We start from the raw sequence: 12237 nt of genomic DNA, 5'->3' as shown, positions 1-12237 counted from the left end.
ACACACACACTCACATACACACACACTCACATACACACACACTCACATACACACACACACACATACACACACGCACACTCACATACACACACGTTGTTTATTTGATCTGGGTTAAAGATCTAATAAAATGTTCTGCTGTGGCCCCAGGAAGACTACTGAGTGGTAGGCCTGGCAGCATGTCTGTGAGCGTTGGCCTGTCTAGAAACGCATGGATGTAGAGAGGCTGGGAGAAAAGACTAAGGATGCCCCTAGTGGAGAAGTCTATCTATGCTGCTGTACGTCCAGGGCTGATTTCCCAGACTATTGAGATGATTTGTAGTCCTGGAGTGGGCTTATTCCGGTTATGAGAAACCTAGTAAATAATCAGCCGTTTTGACTCTTGACATTCCAATCAGAATTACAATCATGGAGAGAGGGATAGAGCTGTAACTAGCGTGTGACCTCTTTAGTACCTTCCTCTAGTCTAGAGGTAGTGATGAAGAGAGTTCAATACATGAATATACAGTTAAGCGATGCGTTGATCGTTGCATCTCTCAGGGAAGTCCACAGGTAGATGGCGTATCTATCTGTTTTCTATCCTGAGGGCTGATTGGTTGGCCTGTTACATGTGATGGTCTCAGAAGCCAGGATAATTAGGATTGATTTCTGAGAAAGCTCCATTTGTCCTGCTGCCCCTCCAGCTAAAGCTCTCGGTTGAAATATTGAAAGCAGTGCTGCCGAGGTTTGTTTGTTTGTTTGTTCCATCTGAGGCTCTTTTAATAAAACAAAGACGAATCTCTGGTCACTCTCCTTCATCTGATGTGTGTGTGTGTGTGTGTGTGTGTGTGTGTGTGTGTGTGTGTGTGTGTGTGTGTGTGTGTGTGTGCGTGTGCGGCTCGACTGCCTTACCCAATTCCCTTAGACCTCAATGATCCTACATTATAGATTCCTTTGTTTTTCTAGGTAAGGCCGGGGAATTATATGGCAGCGCTCGCTGCTCTGGGGGAGATTGGAGTTGTGGTAACTGATGATTTCGTTTTGGAACCTTGCATGTTTTTTAGGGGAAAAGCCATGTTGAAAAGAAAATGTGTATTATCGATCGGCAAAGTAATTTAGAGTGGTGTGGTTTGGTAAGATAGAAACCTTTTAATGTAAACGTGGAACCGTTTTCCTATTAATGGATGCTGAAATGAATCTCTGCGGCTAGATCCAGCTAAGGTCATTTCAGAGCAGGCTGCTGCGGCATTCCTTGAGCTTTGTGTGTGTGTGTGTGTGTGGGGTGTGTGTTTTGCTGTCTTCCTGCATGCGATTGTGTGGGGGGTGCATGCATGTGTGTGCTTACATGTTTGTGTGTGTGCTTGCGTATTTGTATGCTTGCCGTGTGTGTGTGTGTGTGTGTGTGTGTGTGTGTGTGTGTGTGTGTGTGTGTGTGTGTGTGTGTGTGTGTGTGTGTGTGTGTTCGTGCATCATTCATTAGACACAGAGTCTTTCTTAATGGGCTCCAATTACGTCTGACGCTTCCATCCATCCTGGGCCTGGCCCTGTCGCCACGGCAGCAGTAGAGTGTGGGTGTCACTGCTCTCAGCCGTCACCATGGATTATGGGATGGATGTGCAGCCAGGGAGGGTCTGGAGCTGAATACACAAACACACACACACACTGCTGCTGCCACTGCAGTTCCTGCCTGGCACCTAGTTCAGCCTCCTTCAACACTTCACTCAGTGGCGTTGACACTGATGTCCCATTGCTGTACAAACAACACACACACACACACACACACACACACACACACACACACACACACACACACACACACACACACACACACACACACACACACACACACTCTCCTGGCCTGATAAATACCCTTGAAGGAAATGACAAATGACCAACGTCTAAAAGCATCGTTCTTCCTGACTAAAATAATGGTGAATATTTACTTCAGCCATGTGATATTGTTTTCTCTCTCTTTTCTAACAGAAGGAAGTTGTCCTCTGAAGTCCGTTGTGAGTGGTCTGTGAGGCTTTTATTAAGGTAAGCTGAAGGAGATGGAGGGGTATGGGATGGGTAGATTAAGACGGATGTTTGGTAATAAGTTAAAGGATGAATAATAATTTGGCTACGCAGCCAACTTTATGGGTGTATATAAACGTCTTGTGTGTGTTGTGTGTTTATGAGCACTGGGCATACAGCATGGGTGTTCTTATTGGGTTCCAGAACGCAGCTGCACAGAAGTTTATAGAAACTTTTACTGGCTGTGTGACATCTGTGTACTGAGCAGGCTTGGACGGGCGGAGCTAAGATAACCTGGGGGGTGCTTGAACGTGCCTTTGGGGAAAGGGAAAGGGGGGATGCCTAGTCAGTTGTACAACTGAATGCATTCAGCGGAAATGTGTCTTCCTCATTTAACCCAACCCCTCTGAATCAGAGTGGTGCGGCGTCCACCTGGAACAGCGGGTCAGCTGGGGCAGAACGGCAGAGTTTTACCTTGCTGTCACTGCTGTTGTCCCGTCCTGACTGGTGCTAGTCCAGGTTGGGTCGTCCTCTCACTAATGAGCAGTGTGACCACGAGGAGACAGACAGGGAGCCTCAGCCTTGCATCAGCACCCCCAGCCAGAAAGCCAGGCCGAAACAGGAACAGACTACTGACTGCATCAAGTCAAGCAGAAAGATTAGAAAGAGAAACAGGCAGCAGCCCAAGTGCAGTTCATCTCCTCCTAAATGTGTCGTCTTTTACTGTGCCAACTGGAGCGTGACCGCAGCAACTCAAGAGACACACACCCCAACCCCGTCACCCACACACCATTATAACATCGTGTGTTGTGATGCCGCTCCCATCTCCGAGCCTGTCCCTGTCGTCTCCCTCAAGTCACCAGGGTTGGAGGGGCTGGTGATTCAGCCCTGTGAAATTAGGGAGGTGGTTGGGGGGGGGAGAGAGTAAGACATTATTCAGACATTACCATGACACAACTCTCTGCCTCTCTCCACAAATAACAGGGTGAAGTCACTTTCTACACATCCCACTTATTGAATGACAAAGCTTATACAATCAGCCACAAAAAAAAAACGTATCAGTATTCAGATTGCCGCAGCACTATGAGTTGTTAATGTTTTCATCGATGATGGGGAATGTGATGTGCGCGTCAGAGGAGGCTGGTGGGTGGAGCTATAGGAGGACGGGCTCATTGTGATGGCTGGAACGGAGTCAAACGTGGTTTCCATATGTTTGATACCCTTCCATATATTCCACTCCAGCCATTACAATGAGCCCGTCCTCCTATAGTACCTCCCACCAGCCTCCTCTGGTACGCGTTTGAGTTCCCAGCTCTGGACATTAAGAGTGGCGAGAGAAAGAGAGCGTGTGTGTGTAAGTATTTCTCACTCTCTTTGTGTGTGTCAATGCTTGTATGAATGCTTGTGTCTTTGTAATGAATTTTAGAGTGCTGGGGAGCAGGCCATTATTTGGAAACCCACAGAACACATCATTCAGGATTCAAATGATGATGTCTTGTCTGTCAAATGAGGATGTCTTTCTGTATGAACATCAATTAGCAGGAATGTGTGTGTGAGGTATTCGTGCTGAGAGTAGCAAGTAAAGGGTGTGGGTTTGTGTGTGTGAGGTATTAGTGCTGAGAGTAGCAAGTAAAGGTGTGGGTTTGTGTGTGTGAGGTATTAGTGCTGAGAGTAGCAAGTAAAGGGTGTGGGTTTGTGTGTGTGAGGTATTCGTGCTGAGAGTAGCAAGTAAAGGTGTGGGTTTGTGTGTGTGAGGTATTAGTGCTGAGAGTAGCAAGTAAAGGGTGTGGGTTTGTGTGTGTGAGGTATTCGTGCTGAGAGTAGCAAGTAAAGGGTGTGGGTTTGTGTGTGTGAGGTATTCGTGCTGAGAGTAGCAAGTAAAGGGTGTGGGTTTGTGTGTGTGAGGTATTCGTGCTGAGAGTAGCAAGTAAAGGTGTGGGTTTGTGTGTGTGAGGTATTCGTGCTGAGAGTAGCAAGTAAAGGTGTGGGTTTGTGTGTGTGAGGTATTAGTGCTGAGAGTAGCAAGTAAAGGGTGTGGGTTTGTGTGTGTGAGGTATTCGTGCTGAGAGTAGCAAGTAAAGGGTGTGGGTTTGTGTGTGTGCTTGTGCTTGTGAGACACGTTGTCCCCTTTTCTGTCGAACTCTGCAGCCAGACAAACTGGCAGTTCTCCTCCTCAGCAGTACTTGCTCTCTTGTTGTAATACTTCTTCAACTTTTAATAAATAAAGACATTTATAAACAAGGCAACAGTTAGCATGTTGTCCCCCACAAATTATGCAGTGCCCCCCCCCCAACCACACACACACTTCCTTGGGCCAAACAGTGTAATTTTGTAAATGACGGATCTCTATGGAAAGACACATCATTCACCCAAGTTTCATCAAAAATGGGCCAGTGCTGTCTGAGATATTGCGTGTGACGAACGTACTAATGGACGGAGAGAGATCCACACTCCCGTCCCCAATTGATTTCATTGTGGGCGACAATGATAACATATGACTGCATTGTTTGGACTTCATTGTACCATTCCAGGAAGTGTTTAATACCAGAGTGGTTAGTTTAGTAGACGTGTCTCATGTGATCGCCAACAAGCCAAGGATCCCTTAGGTCAGTAACTCATTACTTTAACTACATGTCCAAACAGTTGGAGGGATTATCATGAGGTAAACAGTTTGTCCCTGGTTGAAATAAGATTGATCAGCCTTTTCAGACTGGAACAATTTTCCGTTCTCTCTCTCGAATTCCTAGTCTCTCTCTCTCTCTCTGTCTCTCTCTCTGTCTCTCTGTCTCTCTCTCTGTCTCTCTCTCTGTCTCTCTCTGTTTAGAATTCCTAGTATTTATTTCTGTATCTATTTGTATATCTTCACGAACGCCCGCCCTCTGTGTCTCTCTCTGTGTCTCTCTCTGTGTCTCTCTCCCTGTCTCTCTCCCTGTCTCTCTCTCTGTCTCTCTCTGTGTCTCTCTCTCTGTCTCTCTCCCTGTGTCTCTCTCCCTGTCTCTCTCCCTGTCTCTCTCTCTGTCTCTCTGTCTCTCTCTGTGTCTCTCTCTGTTTAGAATTCCTAGTATTTATTTCTGTATCTATTTGTATATCTTAAATAGATATAAAAGAAGAAGCTAGGACTAAGTGTGGTGGTGTGGACAGGGTTGCTAGGAAACGTCTCTCTGCTGTGTACGAAGCGGCTCAGATGAAAAAGTATTTAGTGACTGAGCATGAAAACACGAACGCCCGCCCGCACGCACACACATACTGACAAATGCAGATGTGACGGACCTGCAAGATCACCAGGCTGTAGAATATTAGACCACATGCTAGGAGACCGTCATGCTGTCATACTTAACATATTCTCCCTACGACTCTAACAATGTCCTCGTCCTCTAACTGACAATTGAAGCCACGTCCGCAGCGCCAGAACTGCGTTGAGTAAACATTTCTGGAGGTGCATGGATGGTCAGCCAAATGTCCTCTTACGGTCAGCTGTAAATATTAATACTTGTCATAATAAACTGACAAACCCTTGCTGATCTGTGGTCAGAAGTATGCATTGTCCTTAGGATCACCTCATCTCTCTCTCGCTCTCTCTGATGACCCCCATCTCACCTTTACATCGGATAGACCAAATCCTAGCTTTACCCAAACTCATCCCAAGCCCCCTGTTAAAGAGAGGCATGCACAGCTTAGACAGCCTACGGTATGCTATTCCTCTTACCATACTATCTTCTCTAGCATGTGTCTTCGAGTCTGCGCACATCGCAGGCTTAGAAGGCTGTGTGTTATGATTCTGAAAGGCCAGATAGCTTGCAACAATGACAAGAAGCTGCCATGTGGGGAATCGTTGGTCCCACTGGGCACACACTGGTTGAATCAGCGTTGTTTCCACCTCATTTTAATGAAATTACGTTGAACCAATGTGGAATAGACGTCGGAATTGACGTCTGTGCCCAGTGGATTGTTTCAGCTAGTTGTATATTGTTATTGATACCATGTCTTGTCTTGAAGTGTTCTGACTTGTACCACATCTATGATAATATAGCAGAAATTTGCTAGCTAGCTAATTAACAACTGTGACGATGTATTCAAGAAACAACGAGTGCTTATCGTGCACATTTTTCCAAGGAAAATTTGGAGCCGAAATATAGTTTACATGTTGTCAATAATCCTTTTATTCTAAGCCAACCCCATCTGTTTTGCCCTGAAGATACGGACGCGTCGGTTGTGTTGCTAAACAACACACCTGTCTATAGCATTCCTCCATATTTCCAAAGGCTGGTCCACAGTGCAGAGTAGACCGTGGTATGCTGTTCTTCACACCAAAATCTTCTTTATCTTCTTCACGCACATCTGTCCCAGCTACCTGTATGATGTGGTATGGGTGAGTGGTAGAACAGTATGATAGGTATTAAGCCTGAGTGGTTGTCAGCCTAGAACCCATATGTTCTGGAACACAATAGCGAGCATCACAGCACCTGTAATAACCCAGCGAGAGACCAAGCTGTTCTCTGTTCTCTCTCTCAGAGTTAAGACAGTTGTTCATCGATAGAAACATCCCACAGCTTGCTGTAGTATAGCTTATCAGGTGCACACACATTCTTCTGCTTATTGGAGGATGAATCTGTAAGGCACTATCCACCGTGTGTGTGTGTGTCTGTGTGTTTGTGTGTGTGTGTCTGTTGGCTTTGCCGGTGGACTTGGCACAGTTAGAACAACAACCTTCTCAGTGTAATCTCCGCAGTAAGCAGAGAGCTCAGGAAAAAAAAAGCCCAAACAAAAGCTATTGAGCGATGTTGAAATTAAAACTTGATGAAGCTCCATAAATAAAGCGTGTGTTGCCTGGAAACACTTGGTTTTATGCAACCTGTCCTTTGCTAAACTGTGTCTCGGCGAGTCAACCCTAGCAACGGCGTGAAGAAAAACACAGGAGGGCTAGCATGATTGGTTAGCTCCAGCGCCTGGGCTGTGGGTTAGAGTAGGGACACGGTGCTTGGGTGAGGATGGAATGTGAGTGGGCATTAAGGGAATAGGTAAAGGATTGGCTGTGAGTCTCAAGCACCTGCGCTCTATAGTTAGTTAGCTCCTGCACCTGGGCTGTGGGTAGGGACGAGGCTAGGATGGGCTGGTAGAAATAGAGCGGCTCCAGGGAGAAGATGGGCCGTGGATAGGGAGCTTGCATTAGCTCCAGCACCTGGACTGTCGGTAGGGACTAAGGAGAGGATGGGGGCACATTGACTGTAATGGGTCCTCCCAGAGAGGGAATGAACCGAGGGGCTGTGCTGTGTTGCCATTTCATGGTGCTCACATCTCTCATTTAATATTTAGAATTTTTATTTCACCTTTATTTAACCAGGTAGGCTAGTTGAGAACAAGTTCTCATTTACAACTGCGACCTGGCCAAGATAAAGCAAAGCAGTGCGACAAAAACAACAACACAGAGTTACACGTGGGATAAACAAACGTACAGTCAATAACAATAGAAGAATCTGTATACAGTGTGTGCAAATGAAGTGAAGAGGTATGGCAATAAATAGGCCAATAGTGGCGAAGTAATTACAATTTAGCAATTTACCTTGGAGTGATATATGTGCAGATGAGGATGTGCAAGTAGAAATACTGGTGTGCAAAAGAGCAGAAAAACGAAAACAAATATGGGGATAAGGTAGGTAGTTGGTTGGATGGGCTATTTACAGATGGGCTGTGTACAGCTGCAGTGATCGGTAAGCTGCTCAGATAGCTGACGCTTAAAGTTAGTGAGGAAGATAAAAGTCTCCAACTTCAGTGATTTTTGCAATTCGTTCCAGTCATTGGCAGCAGAGAACTGGATGGAAAGGCGGCCAAAGGAGGTGTTGGCTTTGGGGATGACCAGTTTAATATACCTGCTGGAGCGCGTGCTACGGTTGGGTGTTACTATGGTGACCAGTGAGCTGAAATAAGGTGGAGCTTTACCTAGCAAAGACTTATAGATGACCTGGAGCCAGTGGGTTTGGCGACGAATATGTAGCGAGGACCAGCCAACGAGAGCATACAGGTCGCAGTGTTGGGTAGTATATGGGGCTTTGGTGACAAAACGGATGGCACTGTGATAGACTACATCCAATTTGCTTAGTAGAGTGTTGGAGGCTATTTTGTAAATGGCATCGCCGAAGTCAAGGATCGGTAGGATAGTCAGTTTTACAAGGGTATGTTTGGCAGCATGAGTGAAGGATGCTTTGTTGAGAAATAGGGTTTAACTTTGGATTGGAGATGCTTAATGTGAGTCTGGAAGGAGAGTTTACAGTCTAGCCAGACACCTAGGTATTTGTAGTTGTCCACATATTCTAAGTCACAACCATCCAGAGTAGTGATGCTAGTCGGGTGGGCGGGTGCGGGCAGCGATCGGTTGAAGAGCATGCATTTCATTTTACTAGCATTTAAGAGCAGTTGGAGGCCACGGAAGGAGTGTTGTATGGCGTTGAAGCCTGTTTGGAGGTTTGTTAACAGTGTCCAAAGAAGGGCCAGAAGTATACAGAATGGTGTCGTCTGCGTAGAGGTGGATCAAAGAATCACCCGCAGCAAAAGCGACATCATTGATATATACAGAGAAAAGAGTCGGCCCGAGAATTGAACCCTGTGGCACCCCCATAGAGACTGCCAGAGGTCCGGACAATTCTCATCTAAATGTTTATAGCCAGGAAGAGCCCTGCTCACACATCCTACAATAAACAACAGAAGGCAAGTGAGCGTGTGTGTGTGTGTGTGTGTGTGATCAGGAGAGATGACAGCAGGAGGGTGGCTGATAATGGAGTAATGGAGACTGAAAAGCAGTAGCTGGCAACACACAACACAGACTCTGCAGGGTTTCACAAGTAGCTCAAGCTCTATCCCTCCATTCTCCCCATCTGCATGAAGCTCCAGTTCCCACCGCTATAAAGGATTCCTTTTGAGATGCAACAGATCCGTGAACAAAGCCTTGCTGCCGTCCATTGTGGCTCAGAGATTTGAGAAGGTTATCGGGCGCTGTGAGGGGTCGCCTTCCTTCTCCCAGTCTTTTAATCAGGTGATGGGGTCCCTGCCACACTGTCAGAGATCACTGGCCCTCCATTGTGGCTCTAACATCAGAGGGTCAGAGGGTGCCACTCTGCCAAAATCAGATGGCAATCACTGTGGAGATAGCCCTGGTTGTGTTCCCTGGTCTCTGGGATTAGGACCTCAGTCTCTCTGTCAGAGATAAAAACAAAGCTTACTGTCTCTCTCTCCATCTCTCTCTCTCTCACTGACCCGTGCTGTCTGGCTTGGAACTGCCACATCTCAGAGAAGTTCCAGCAAGCAACAGCTTTATCCATATCATCTCTTTAAGTGTTTTAGTGCTGACGTGGAATCTCCTCTGCTCTCGCCTCCGCTCCCCCTCCTCTCCTCTCCATCCCTCTCTTCTTCTCATCTCTCCTCTCCTCCATGTGCTCTGTGTGAGTGGAGGTAAGGCAGCCAGGCAGACTCGAGTCTTTCTGCACTTCATCTCTATCGGAGCAGCTCTCTCTCACCCTCTTCCTCTTTCTCCGACCCCCCCCACACACACACACACACACACACACACACACACACACTTCTCTCCTCTGTCCCTCTCTCCTTCTCTTCTCTGTTGTGGTGTGATTCAGCGGTGGAGGGAGATTAGTTCTCCATCTCTAACCAGGCTGTGGCTGTTGGCTGTGGCTCCATCAGTACAGCTCATTAACTGGGTAACACTCAGATCGATACGTTGGGGGAATATTGAACAGAGGGGGCAACCCCAGACTACAAACAACAGCCCTATCCGTGACACACACGAGCTAGTGATGCTCAGGTTGAGTCGTAACCCGCAGTCCCCGCGGGTAATATCTGCGGTACGGGCAGGTTGAATAAAGAGAGAAAAAAAAGACCTTAAATCCATAAATGTATAATTCTTGTGCATTTTATATCTGTAGGCTACATTAAGATTTTTCTTTCATTATTAGGCTATCTGACATTACTTCATAAGCCTAAGCTTTAGGGCATAACTGTACGCTCCCCAAATATATTACACACCAATCGCCAAATGCTTTTTGGAACGGGCAGAAAAAGTTAACAGAGGCAAAAAGGACAATGTCAAAGTTTCATTCAATAAGAGAAAAGCCGTGAAATAGAGAGTTGAAAATAAAGAGAGGGAAGAGACAGCGAAAGTCATGTTCGGGAAAGATTTGGTGAAGTGATGAAAAAGATGATGGCAGTTCCAGCTATGTTATGTGTGATGGTTGTGAGGCGCAACAAGACAGGGAATTCAAATAGGCCTATGGCACGTCAAGGGAACTGGAGTCTACAGTTCAGATGGGTTCAATTGAAACTGAAATCTGGACACTGACTGTAGGTCTATAACCTCTCACATAGCCTCAATATTAACTCCTGCGGAATTAAGCATTTCTTGCAGTAAAATGATACACAAATATAGGCTGTTTTGTTTTTTACTCAGGAACAGGAGTGGAGAAATATGATTTCTTTCTTTCAGCATCTGGAGAGAATGCAAAGGCGCAGTTAGATACCGTCTGTAGAGGTGGTTTCTTTACCAGCATCATAAAAGCTGATCGTATTTCAACCACATAAAATAAGCATCCAAGCCAAACTGAAATCTTATCAGAAAAATGTTGGGTCGTTTTCACAACTTTCTATTTCCTTAAAACCGGCCAAACTGATGTCAGTTTGAAATTGTGCACAGAAAAAAATGTTCATTTTTTGGGGGGTTATTGCAGAAACACGGTGCTTTGCTGGTGACAGTGTCAGTGATTTATTTAGAATTCAAGGAACACTTAACCAGCATGACTACCACAGCGTTCTGCAGTGATAAACCATTCCATCTGGTTTGTGCTTAGTGGGACTATCATATGTTTTTCAACAGGACAATGACCCAAAGCACACCTCCAGGCTGTGTAAGAGCTATTTGACCATATTTGAGCTATTTCACCCGACCTCAACCGAATTGAGATGGTTTGGGATGAGTCGGACCGCAGAGTGAAGGAAAAACCTTTATTACAGCGAATACTCAAAATTGTTGAATTCATCCTTGAGTGCAATTTCCGAAATGGAGCGGTTTATTTATTGTTTAAGCTAATTATTCAATGCTTCCTTTATTTTATTTTAAAACTAAAATGCTTGATTGCATTTCACATCATGAATGACTCGTAGGCTGTGTGATGACATGTACGAATTAATGATTGATACAGTAGCCTATGTCAGTACTAAAACATACAGCTCGATGGTGGTTATACAAAGCTGCTATACTAAGCCTATTAATGATAATGACATTATTATTATTATTATTATGATCATCATTACAATAATAATAGTAATACTAACAATAAGATCAAGAGAGTGAAAAGTGTAAAGCTTTTATTAGAGCAAAGCAAAAAACAGCTGAATTTGTGAAATTGTTTACTTGACATGTAGTTGCGTGAGGCTTGGTGCTCACTGAATCAGTAGGCTTTTAAACCAACACTCACACAGGCAACAGAAGCAGGATCTGTCTTATTTCTGCAGATATATATGGATGATTTATAAAGCCAGGCACATTTAACAGTTAGGCTGTTGATTATAGACCTAATTAAGTTGGTTTCCTCACCTTTCTTAGACAATAAGGCAAGAGCTGTTTTCTCGTCTCCTAACTCTGCTGCTTCCTCCGCCACATTGTTCTCAACACCAATATGCTGGTTAACTTTGCTATTATGCACATAGCAACATGGTCTAGGAAAAGACGGCAATTCAACAACACACTGATGTGTTTCAGAACCGTGGACAGCGACCACTATCCAACACGGGAGAAAGTGCATTTGTTAGAAAAGAATCTAATTATTATTAGTGTTGCACCGTTGTTCTTATGTAACATAACCATATACAATTTCAGTAGCTCATGACCGACTGATGGACTGTGCCATCCACACGGCCTCCACAATGGATCAGTCCACTTGGTGTCTTGTACACCATGATATTTTGAGTACATTTTTTGCCACTGATCGACTAAAGATATCTCGGTCGACCAACAGCCAATCGCCCAAACGTTCAACCAGTTGACTAAATGGCGGTCAGCCCTAGTACACACAATCCCCCAACCCCCTCGTTGCTGACCCCTGTGACACACTGACCTCTACGGTGGAGAGGATTGGCCTCTCTCTGCTCTACACACACACACACACACACACACACCTAAATGTCAGAGCTGGACTAGTTGTGTTGGAGCACACCTCACACCTGCCGCCCCTGTTCCTGAGGGTATTT

The 12237-nt window shown here is 45.4% G+C and overlaps 1 protein-coding gene across 3 annotated transcripts in view; it reads left to right on the top strand.

The window, feature by feature from the left end:
- The window catches only part of LOC106602554 (alpha-(1,6)-fucosyltransferase), a 117337-nt gene that overhangs the window by 45034 nt on the left and 60066 nt on the right, over positions 1-12237 (top strand). For all 3 annotated transcript variants that reach the window (XM_014195245.2, XM_014195254.2, XM_014195263.2), the window contains one exon: positions 1960-2013. The gene's annotated coding sequence lies outside the window, so the exon portion shown is untranslated. The remainder of the gene's footprint in view (positions 1-1959; positions 2014-12237) is intronic.

This window comes from Salmo salar, chromosome ssa01, assembly GCF_905237065.1.
Source record: "Salmo salar chromosome ssa01, Ssal_v3.1, whole genome shotgun sequence".
NCBI classification, from domain to species: domain Eukaryota; kingdom Metazoa; phylum Chordata; class Actinopteri; order Salmoniformes; family Salmonidae; genus Salmo; species Salmo salar.
Note: the sequence above shows the minus strand (reverse complement) of the source record. Positions and strands in the feature narration are given on the sequence as shown.